This window comes from Myotis yumanensis, unplaced genomic scaffold, assembly GCF_028538775.1.
Source record: "Myotis yumanensis isolate MYYU_CA2020_CCGP unplaced genomic scaffold, mMyoYum1.0.hap1 SCAF_15, whole genome shotgun sequence".
In the NCBI taxonomy this organism is placed as follows: Eukaryota; Metazoa; Chordata; class Mammalia; order Chiroptera; family Vespertilionidae; genus Myotis; species Myotis yumanensis.
This window is the reverse complement of record NW_027223766.1, coordinates 8674533-8684762: the sequence shown is the minus strand read 5'-3', so window position 1 is coordinate 8684762 and position 10230 is coordinate 8674533. Positions and strand designations below refer to the sequence as shown.

Below are 10230 nucleotides of genomic sequence, written 5' to 3'. Positions count from 1 at the left end.
CAAATGATACAATTTCTAACATGCTGGATACTTTGGGGAAAGGCAGAAACAACATCAGCCTGTGTACCTTGACCTATTTTCTTGAACAGTCATGTGTATATAATCACAGCTTTAATAAGAGACTCTTAGGTTTGCCAAGGGAAAAACTTGACCCAAATCAGTAACTGATTTCACCAAGATGAATTAAGTAGAAGAAAAATATATTTGATTCTCCTAAAGCTCTCTTAAAATAAAATAAAGTCAAATGTGTAAAATTGATAATTTACTAAAATAATCACTTGGCTCTAACTCTTCAAATGTAGCTAAACTACGTATGAAAACAGAAGATAACTTCTATTCATTAAAAAAGTATGCAATGTAAAAGAGAAAGTGAGAGTCTAGCTAACCTGAGGTGGGATTGCCACTAAGGCCTAAAGAGCAGATGACAATTTCTGGGTTCTTTGCTCTGTTCCATTGATCTATATGCCTGTTCTTGTACCAGTAACTGGCTGTTTTGATTACAATGGTTTTGTAATAAATTTTATTTCCAGTGTTGTGATCCCTCCTTCTTTGTTCTTTTTCAAGATTGCTGAGGCTATTCGAGGTCTTTTTTGGTTCCATATACATTTTTGGAGTATTTGTTCTATATCTGTGAAATATACTGCTGGTATTTTAATAGGGAATGCATTGAAGCTATAGATTTCTTTGGGTAGTATGGACATTTTAGTGGTGTTAATTCTTCCAATCCATGAACACGATACGTTCTTCCTTTTGTTTGTTTGTTTTTCTCTATTTCTTTTTTCAATGTCCTGTAGTTTTCTGAATACAGGTCTTTTACCTCCTTGGTTAAGTTTATTCCGAGGTATCTTATTTTTTTGTTGCAATGGTTAAGGGATTATTTTTTTTTAGTTTCTCTTTCTGAGACCTCATTATTGGTGTATAAAATGCCATCAATTTTTGGATGTTAATTTTGTGTCCTGCTACTTATACTAAGTGAAATAAACCAGCCAGAGAAAGGCAAGTATCACATGATCTCATTTATATGTGGAATCTAATGAACATAATACACTGATGAACAAAATAGATCCAGAGATATGGAAGCATGGAATAGACTGATTAATCTCAGCGAGGGGAGGTATGAAGAGATTAACCAAAGAACTTCTAGGCATATATGCATTGCCCATGGACACACACAATGGGGAGGTGAAGGCCTGTGGTGGGGAGAGAACTGGGTGGAAGGGAACAGTGGGGGAAACGTTGAAAAGGGGCAACATCTGTAATACTTTAAATAATAAAAATAATCTACAAGAACCTTTCTGGTCACTTAGCAGCCACAGCAGAGTTCTTGGGAGGTTTAGCCATGTTTTCTTACCAGCTTCCTGGGAAACTTACATTTAGAACACGGTCTGTGACATTGGTCCTTTCCTGAATCTATTACATAGTTTATAGGCAAAGTACTTGTATAAGGAAGTTAGATTCAAAGTGAATAAAGCTAGTAATGGGATTGATTTTATAAAAACATCAAATGTTTATCATGAAACCTTGATAATAATGCATAATGAGTGGGGAGAGTGATTTGAACCTTCTGTACCACACTGATATTTACTGATCAGGGAGTGGCACAGTGTACAAAAGCTGTCAAATTTCAGAATGACCTGCAAATCATTTATTTTACTAAAAGAAAAGCATTCTTGATTTGTTGATTTTTTCTGTGATATGTAGCCCTCATCTGATAAATATCTATGCCACTGCCAGCAACAGTGGATGAGCAAAAAGAAAAAAAAATCAACAATTCACTAATGATAAACATTCTTAGGAAATTTAGAACAGAAGACGACTTCTTAATCTGACATAGGACATCTATAAAAAAAATCTACAGCCAACATTATATTTAACTAGAGGCCCGGTGCACAAAAATTTGTGCACTCGGGGGGAGGAGGGGTCCCTCAGCCTGGCCTGTGCCCTCTCGAAGTCTGGGGCCCCTCGGGAGATAACAACTTGCTGGCTTAGGCCTGCTCCCGGGTGGCAGAGGGCAGGCCCAATCCCTAGGTGCAGCCCCTGGTCGGGCTCAGAGCAGGGCCGATTGGGGAGTTGGGGTGCCGCCCCCTGTCATGCACAGAGCAGGGTGGATCGGGAGGTTGCGATGCCACCCTCAGTCATGCTCAGGGTAGGGCAGATGGGGCACCGCCCCCTGTCACACTCAAGGCAGGGTCGATAGGGAGGTTGCAGCGCCACCCCCTGTCACGCACAGAGCAGGGCCCATCAGGGGGGTTGGGGCTCCGTACCCTGTCATGCACAGAGCAGGGCCCATCAGGGGGTTGAGGAGCTCCCCCCTGTCACTCACAGAGTAGGGCCGACAGGGGAGTTGGAGCACTGCCCCCTGTCACACACAGAGCAGGGCGGATCAGGGGGTTGGGGCGCTGCACCTTGTCATACTCAGGGCAGGGCCGATGGGGAGGTTATGGCTCTACCCTGTCACACATAGAGCAGGGCCCATGGGGGGTGGTTGGGGCATCGCCCTCTATCACCCACAGAGCAGGGCCGATCAGGGGGTTGGGGCGCTGCCACTGTCACACTCAGGGAAGGGCCGATGGGGAGGTTATGGCTCTACCCTGTCACACACAGAGCAGGGCTGGTGGGGGGGGGGGAGGGGGTTGGGGCGCTGCACCCTGTCACACACAGAGCCGCAGGGCGATCAGAGGTTTGGGGAGCTCCCCCTATCAGGCACAGAGCAGGACTGATCAGGGGGTTGGGTCGCCTTCCCCTGTCAGGAACAGAGCAGGGCGGATAGGGAGGTTGTGGCCCCGCCCCCTGTCACACACAGAGCCGCAGGGTGATCAAGGGGTTTGGGCGCTGCCCCCTGTCACGCTGATCCTGGTGCTGGGAGGCATATTACCCTTTTACTATATAGGATAGAGGCCTGGCGCACAGGTAGGGGCCGGCTGGTTTGCCCTGAAGGGTGTCCTGGATCAGGGTGGGGGCCCCCACTGGGGTGCCTGGCCAGTCTGGGTGAGGGGCTGAGGGCTGTTTTCAGGCTGGCGGGTGACTGAAGCTCCCAACTGCTCCTTTTTTTCTTTTTCTTTTTTATTCTGGGCCAGCTTTAGCTCTGAGGCTTGGCTCCAGCTCTTAGCCTCAGCTGCTGAAAGCAGGTATCTGGTTTGTTTGGGTTCTATAATCGAAACACTCTTTCAACTCCAGCTCTGAGATCCCGGCTGGCTGAAAGCAGGTTAATGGGGTTTTGTTTAGCTTCTATATTTGTAACAATGTTTCAAACTGCAAGCTCAGAGGCCGGCAGCGGCAGGCGGGGAACGTTGGAGTCCTCCATCACTGAAGCAAGCAAGCCTCCTGTTCGCTTCCAGCTGCCTGGCTGCCGCCCGCCATCTTGGCTGGCAGTTAATTTGCATATCACCCTGATTAGCCAATGGGAAGGGTAGCAAAGTGACACCAATTTGCATGTTTCTCTTTTATTAGTGTAGATAGTGAAATGTTGGGCCCATTCTCTCCAACATAGGAAGACTGGATTTCTACTTTTATCACTTCTCTTCAACATTATACTGAAAGGAGTAAAAAATAGAAATCCTTGGTTCATGTCCTGTGTTAGAGAGAATGTGTTTCACCAGTAAAGAAAGAAAAAGAAAAATGGTATACACATTGGAAAAGAAGTCAAACTTCCTTTATTTGTACATAATATAATCATCAATGTGAAAAACTTTAAGTAATCTACAAACAAACTAATAAAAATAATATATGGGTTTAGACAGTTTCAGGATACTATATCAATATACAAATATCAATTATATTTTATGTACTATCAACAAACAATTGTAATACTAAACATTGCATTTATATTAGCATTGAAAATACTTATGAATACATGTAACAAAAGATGCTCTGGCTCTTTGCTGAGGTCAAATTGAGTTGCGAGCGGCTTCAGGGGCGTCTTTAGGAATCAGCAACATGGCAGAAGACATCAAGACAAAAATCAAGAAGTACTGGACTTCTCCTTTTGACAGCTGCTTCCCCAACCAGAACCAGACCGGGAACTGTTCACAGAACTACCTGGATTTCCACTGCTGTGAGAAGGCAATGACTGCTAAAGGGGGTGATTGTCTCTATGTGTGAATGGTACCGGCGTGTGTACAATCCCTGTGCCCATATCCTGGGTTTCGGCCTGGGCTGACCACCAGGCAGAAGGCACATTTCCTGGGAAGATCTGAACTGAGTGCACCCCAGCTGTCCTCTGTCCTCCATCCTTCTCCTAGGGAGGTGAAGGGGGGAGGAGGCCCTGGGTACCTTCCACCCTAGAATCCTGAATCATGGCTTAACTAATAATAAATACTTGTTGGGAAAATGTAAAAAATAAAAAAGCTCTGAAGTGTACCCTTAAAACCTTGTCAATACTGAGAGAAACTAATGAAAAATTAAATAAATGGAGAGATATATTATGTCCATGAATAAAAAAATTAATTTTGTTAAGTTGTAAATTCTACCCAAATTGCTATATAAGTATGATACAATCCCAATTAAAAATCTTAGCAAAATTTATTGGGGAAGTTGGCAAACTGATTTAAGATTCATATGCAATGAAAAGGATGTTAATTAATCAAAAATATTTTCAAAAAGAACATTATTAAAGAACTTACACTACCCATTTTGAAAATTATAAAATTATAGAAAACAACAGAATGTGATATTGGCATAAGGATAGACATAGAGATCAATGAAACAGAATAGAGAGTCCAAAAATAAACCAACATTTATGTAATCATTTACCAAAAATGCCAAAGTAATGCAGTGGAAAATTGATAGTTTTTTTTATATAAATTGAATAACCATCCTATATAATAAAGAGGTGATATGCAAATTAACCCTCATGCCCTCACAAGATGGCTGCCTACAACCAAACAACTGAACAGCAGGCTGCGTGGGGTGACCAGGTCAGCAGGGGGGCAGTTGGGGGCAACCAGGATGGCAGGGGGGGCAGTTAGGGGTGACCAGGCTGGCACACAGAGGCAGTGAGGGGTGATCAGGCTGGCAGGGGGGGCAGTTAGGGGCAACCAGGCAGGCAGGGAGGTGAGCAATTAGGAGCCAGCAGTCCAGGATTGTGAGAGGGATAACCGGCAGTCGGACATCCCCCAAGGGGTCCCGGATTAGAGAGGCTGGGCTGAGGGGACCCCCACCCCCAGTGCATAAATTTCGTGCACTGGACCTCTAGTATGAAAAATAATGTATATCAACCTTTACCTCACACATATACAGAAATTAACTGAAAGGACCAGAGATATAAATGTAAGAGATAAAACCATAAACCATGTAAAAAATACAGAAAAAAAATTTTGTGGCTTTGGGTTAGGCAAGCAAAGTTTTTTAGATTGGACACAAAAAGCATAAACTGTAAAGTTAAAAATATGACAAATTAAACTTTATCAAAACTCAAAACTCTTCTCAAAAGCCACAAGTAAGAAAATTAAAGATAAGTTACACGAGTATCTGATAGAAGTATTCCATCCATAATATATAAATATTTACAACCCAATATTGAAGTCATACAGTCCACTAGTCAATAGGGAAATGCAAGTTAAAACCACAAAGACTTACCACTATACACCTGCACAGAATGACTAAAATTAAGAATACTGGCACTATTAAGTGCTGGTGAGGAGTTGAAGCAAATGGGACTCTTCTACATTGCTCGTTTGAAAGTAGAATGGTATGTCCACCATGAAAAACAGTTTAATATTCCCTCATAGTTAAACCTATATTTATCATTTGACCCAAAAATCCTGTTCCTAAGTATTTACCCAAGAAAAGTAAGTACATATGATCTCACCAACTTGCACTTGAATGTCCATGGCAGCTTTATTAGTAATAGTCAAAAAATTAAAAATAGTGCACATGTGCACCAGTTGGTGAATAAATGTGATACATACATCTATACAATGGAACACTGCTCAGCAATAAAATAAATGATGCATACAAAAGCATGAACATGTCTCCAAAGAAGTTATGCTAAGTAAAAGAAGCCAGGTACAAAACTACTTGATGATATTTATATGACACTAGGAAAAAACAAAGAAACAACTTGGACATCAGTGTTGCTAGGGTGGTAGGGGAGGGGCTCTCTGCCAAAGGGTAAGAGTAGATGCTATGTGGTGATGGAACATTCTATAGCATGGTTATTGTGAATGCTCACATGAATGTTCCATTTCAAAACTCATCAAATTATAGACTAAAATCTGTGATCTTTATTTATGTAAATTATCTCAACAAAATTTTTCAATATTTTTTGAGATTTGGATTTTATTATTATTATACCTCTTAAAGTTCAAAAAAAATGAAAATGGTGTATTCATTTCATAATGCTCTGTTACAAAATACCACAAATTTGGCAGCTTAAAACAGCACAAAGTTCTGTCAGGCTCTACGGCAGTGATGGCGAACCTATGACACACGTGTCAGAGGTGACACTCGAACTCATAGTTTTGTTTGATTTTTCTTTGTTAAATGGCATTTAAATATATAAAATAAATATCAAAAATATAAATCTTTGTTTTACTATGGTTGCAAATATCAAAAATTTTTTATATGTGACACGGAACCAGAGTTAAGTTAGGGTTTTTCAACGCCGAGCTCAAAAGGTTCGCCATCACTGCTCTACTGGGTTCTCTGTTCAGAGCCTAATGGGCAGAAACAAAAATGCCAGCCATCTGGAGACTCTGGGAGAAGATCTCCCAGACTCATTTAGGTTGTTGGCAGTATGAATTCCTTTATGGTTGTAGGACTGATGTTCTCATTTCCCTGATATGTAGCCCCCTCCATCTTCAAGCCAGCAATGGCATGTGCAGTCCTTCTTGTGCTGTGAATCTCTTGCCTTCCCCTTCTACCTTTCCCTCATGTGATTACATTGAACCTAGCTGGATAATCCAATATAATCTCCTTATTTTAAGGTACACTGTTATTAGTAACCTTGATGACATCTACAATGCCTCTTTTGCATCTAAGGTAAGAAATACACAGTCCTGGGGATTGGGGCATGAATCTTCTTGGGGAACATAATGTTGCTCCCACAGATAGCCTACCACCACTGGCAATGATAACATCTAACAAGGCACTGAGTGCAGCTTTACTGTTGGCCAGATAGTGACCTAAATGCTTCAGTTATTACTGAAGTTTACCTTCCCAGCTGCTGTTAGAGGTGAGCATTATCTCTTTGGTCATCGTTCAATGTGGAAAATGAACATGGAAAGGTTTGTAAGTTGCCAGTATCACTTGGCTGGTTAATGATGGGGCAGATATTATTTTCATATCTATCCGCTTGCAAAGCACTAAACTGATGGTGGTTGTATTTTGGGTACTATGTTATTCTTGTCAGTTTATCTTAATCAAAAGTAACAATGGCCTCTCACCAGTACCTCATTCAAGATTACTTGAATTTTTCTCTCACAATACATTGCACAGCTTGCAATTACCTGCTTTTTAAATTATTTAATCAACATCTGTCTTTTCACTAAGTTATAAGTGTCATGAGAGGGATCATGTATGTCTACTCAGTATTGTATGTCCATGTCCCAGCTGACACTTAGATTACAGTAAGGGCTCAACATGTACTTGTTGACTGACTGACTGAATGAATGAATGAGCAAGTCAATAGTATATACTAGTAAGTACACATCCCGCTTCTGTTATCCTCTCCAAAGGCTGATCATTCCTCCCTGCCTTTAAAACAATGAGGCATAACATTGGGAATATGATGCAAACTAAAAGAATGCACTTGTGTCCCAGGCCTGCTGACCCACAGATTAACTGTGACATTCTATCAACGCACCTCTGGAAAGGATTGCTGGAACCTGTCACCTCTCTGTTCTTCTCACTTCTGCAGGGAGCCCATTGTTTTATAATAATTCAGGTCCTATTTTATCTCATCATTGTATTTGAATAAGTAAACAAACTGAGCCCTCCCCACTCTAGATTTTTGGAAGCATTGCCTGGACTAGCATGTCCCAGGGACTGAATTCCTGTAGGGTCCCACAGAGTTCAAAATACAGTCTTTACCGGACTAGCATATACACCACTCACCACATGACCAGGGGTGGTTAGAGCCCAGTAAGCAGGAATGGAGCATAACCCATGAGTATCTAATGTGACTCACTTGGCGTAGACCCAGCATCCAGAATATCGGTTAAATAAAGGAACTAATGCAATCAGTGTACCACATGGAAACGGATCCCATGACTTTCCTGGAATTTGTCATCTTAAAAGTCCTCCTCCCTGAAACAGAATAAAAGCACATCTGCAAATATAAAGATAACAATGTTGACCATATCCTTTCTACAACTTATACTGTGAAATCATCTTTCTTGATTTGCCCGTGTCTCTATACTTCAAAGAGAATGTCTCTGAAACCTCCTATACTAGTATGTAACCCCATGTTAACAATGACACATGAGCAGGAAAGATTTTCTTTAAACATAATTACGTTTCTCAAGTGCTAGACAACGTGTGCTCTGAGTGGTCTGGTTGGCAATATTAATTTTAATGAAAGGCCAGAAAACACATCACCAGGGTTTTCTCGGTCAGTCATCCCCAAGCAGTGAGAACAAAGCAGCACCTGCTCCAGGTGTGGACTGTTTGGGGACAGCCATTTAGTATTTCCCCACCCATATGGGAGACACCTGAAAGAAAAAATATCCCAAACTTCTCTCGATAGCATACCAAAAATCTAGACCAAAAATCCAGAATGGGAGTCATGGAAATTTGAGTGACTGAAGAATAATAAAGCCATTTTGAATTTGAAGATGAAATCTTGGCTTTGCTTTCAATCATTTGAAATATTGAGCAATATGAAAAGATATCATGACACATTAGGTTGATATGAGATTGCAGGTTTTTGTAGGTAAAAAATGGCCAACTGCTTGACATTATCATAAGTTTCAACTTAATAAAGAGACCATGAGAGTAGATGGATCTCATGTCAACTGTACTTTCATTTTCAAGAATCACAAAGCTGGAAGGACTTAAAGAAAATAAGTCCAATTTTCTCATTTTAAAGGCTGTCTTAGTAGGATTAGGTATAATTTAAAGTAATTGAAAACCCTCAAATATCAACAGGATGACTGAGATAGAAGGCTATTTCACATCTCCATCCAGGAGTGCCTGGATCTGTAAGGGAAATAGCACCTTTTAGTTCTACCCCTTCACTCTGAATGGGTTCCTGGCCTCCATGAACCTCATGGTCTAAGATGTCTGCTGGAGCTCCAGCCATTAAATAGACAGGAGCATGTGAGAGGAGAGGCTTATAAGCCAGGCAGAGGCCAGGCCCTGGGGAACTGTGGAAACTACGCCAAGAGGCTTGGATATATCTTGCAGGCACCCAGAAGGCATTTCAATATTAAGCAGAAGAAAGACATGACTGACTGGCTTTGTGTTTTAGCTAAATCACTTTTGCAATCCTTTGGATGGCTTACAGAAGCATCAGGTAGGAGACAGTGGGCTATTGCGGGAGCTAGGCAAGGGCAAAAAGGATGGATACAACAGGAGGTGCAGCAGTGGAGGTAGTGAGCATGCCTGCACTTCCTGGGAGGATAGATGAGAAGCAAAGACATAACTAATATGATACTGCAAAAGAATTTTGACTTCATCCTGGCTGGGAGTGTGTAGGTATGGAATATCATAGAAGAAGCAGTATTTTTAGGAGAGAAACAGGTTTCAGAGAAGAACAATGTAGAGGGGCCCTGTGCAAAGATGGATCGTGTAAGGTAAATGTTCACAATGGAAAAGAAATGTGTTGGGTACAGTTGAAAGGGGTTAGACAGATCTAGGCTAAGAAATAAAGTCTCCTAATGGGGTAAGATCATTGGAGAAAAGTAATTATGGAAGCTTCCTGTTATCTGGGTGATCAACAACAATGGAGGCAAGGAATGTGGTTACCAGGGCCGGGTCTCAAGTATTTGGATGGTACATGCCCTTTTCTGGTCGGCATTGTTTCAGAGGTGTAGGCAGTGCCAGGCATGGTCTGAGAGGATAAGCCCGGTCTGGTTTGTGTAGGAGGTATGTGACAGCTGCCATGAGTAGTGTCAGAATGCCACCAGGAGCTCCGGGCTCCCTGGAAAGAGGTAGGCCCTTCCTGGCCCTGCGGTGGTTATGTAGATAGGACAGTTGGGTGCCCATGACCCAGCACTCAGTGGGAAGGAGCCCAGAGGGTGCCACAGGATTTCTTAGTCATCTCCTTAAGGCCTGGAGGAGCAGCTTCCT

The 10230-nt window shown here is 41.9% G+C and overlaps 1 pseudogene; it reads left to right on the top strand.

Moving 5' to 3' along the window:
- The first annotated feature begins 3880 nt into the window (after positions 1-3880).
- Positions 3881-4196, top strand: LOC138993227 (cytochrome c oxidase subunit 6B1 pseudogene; annotated as a pseudogene).
- Positions 4197-10230: the final 6034 nt, after the last annotated feature.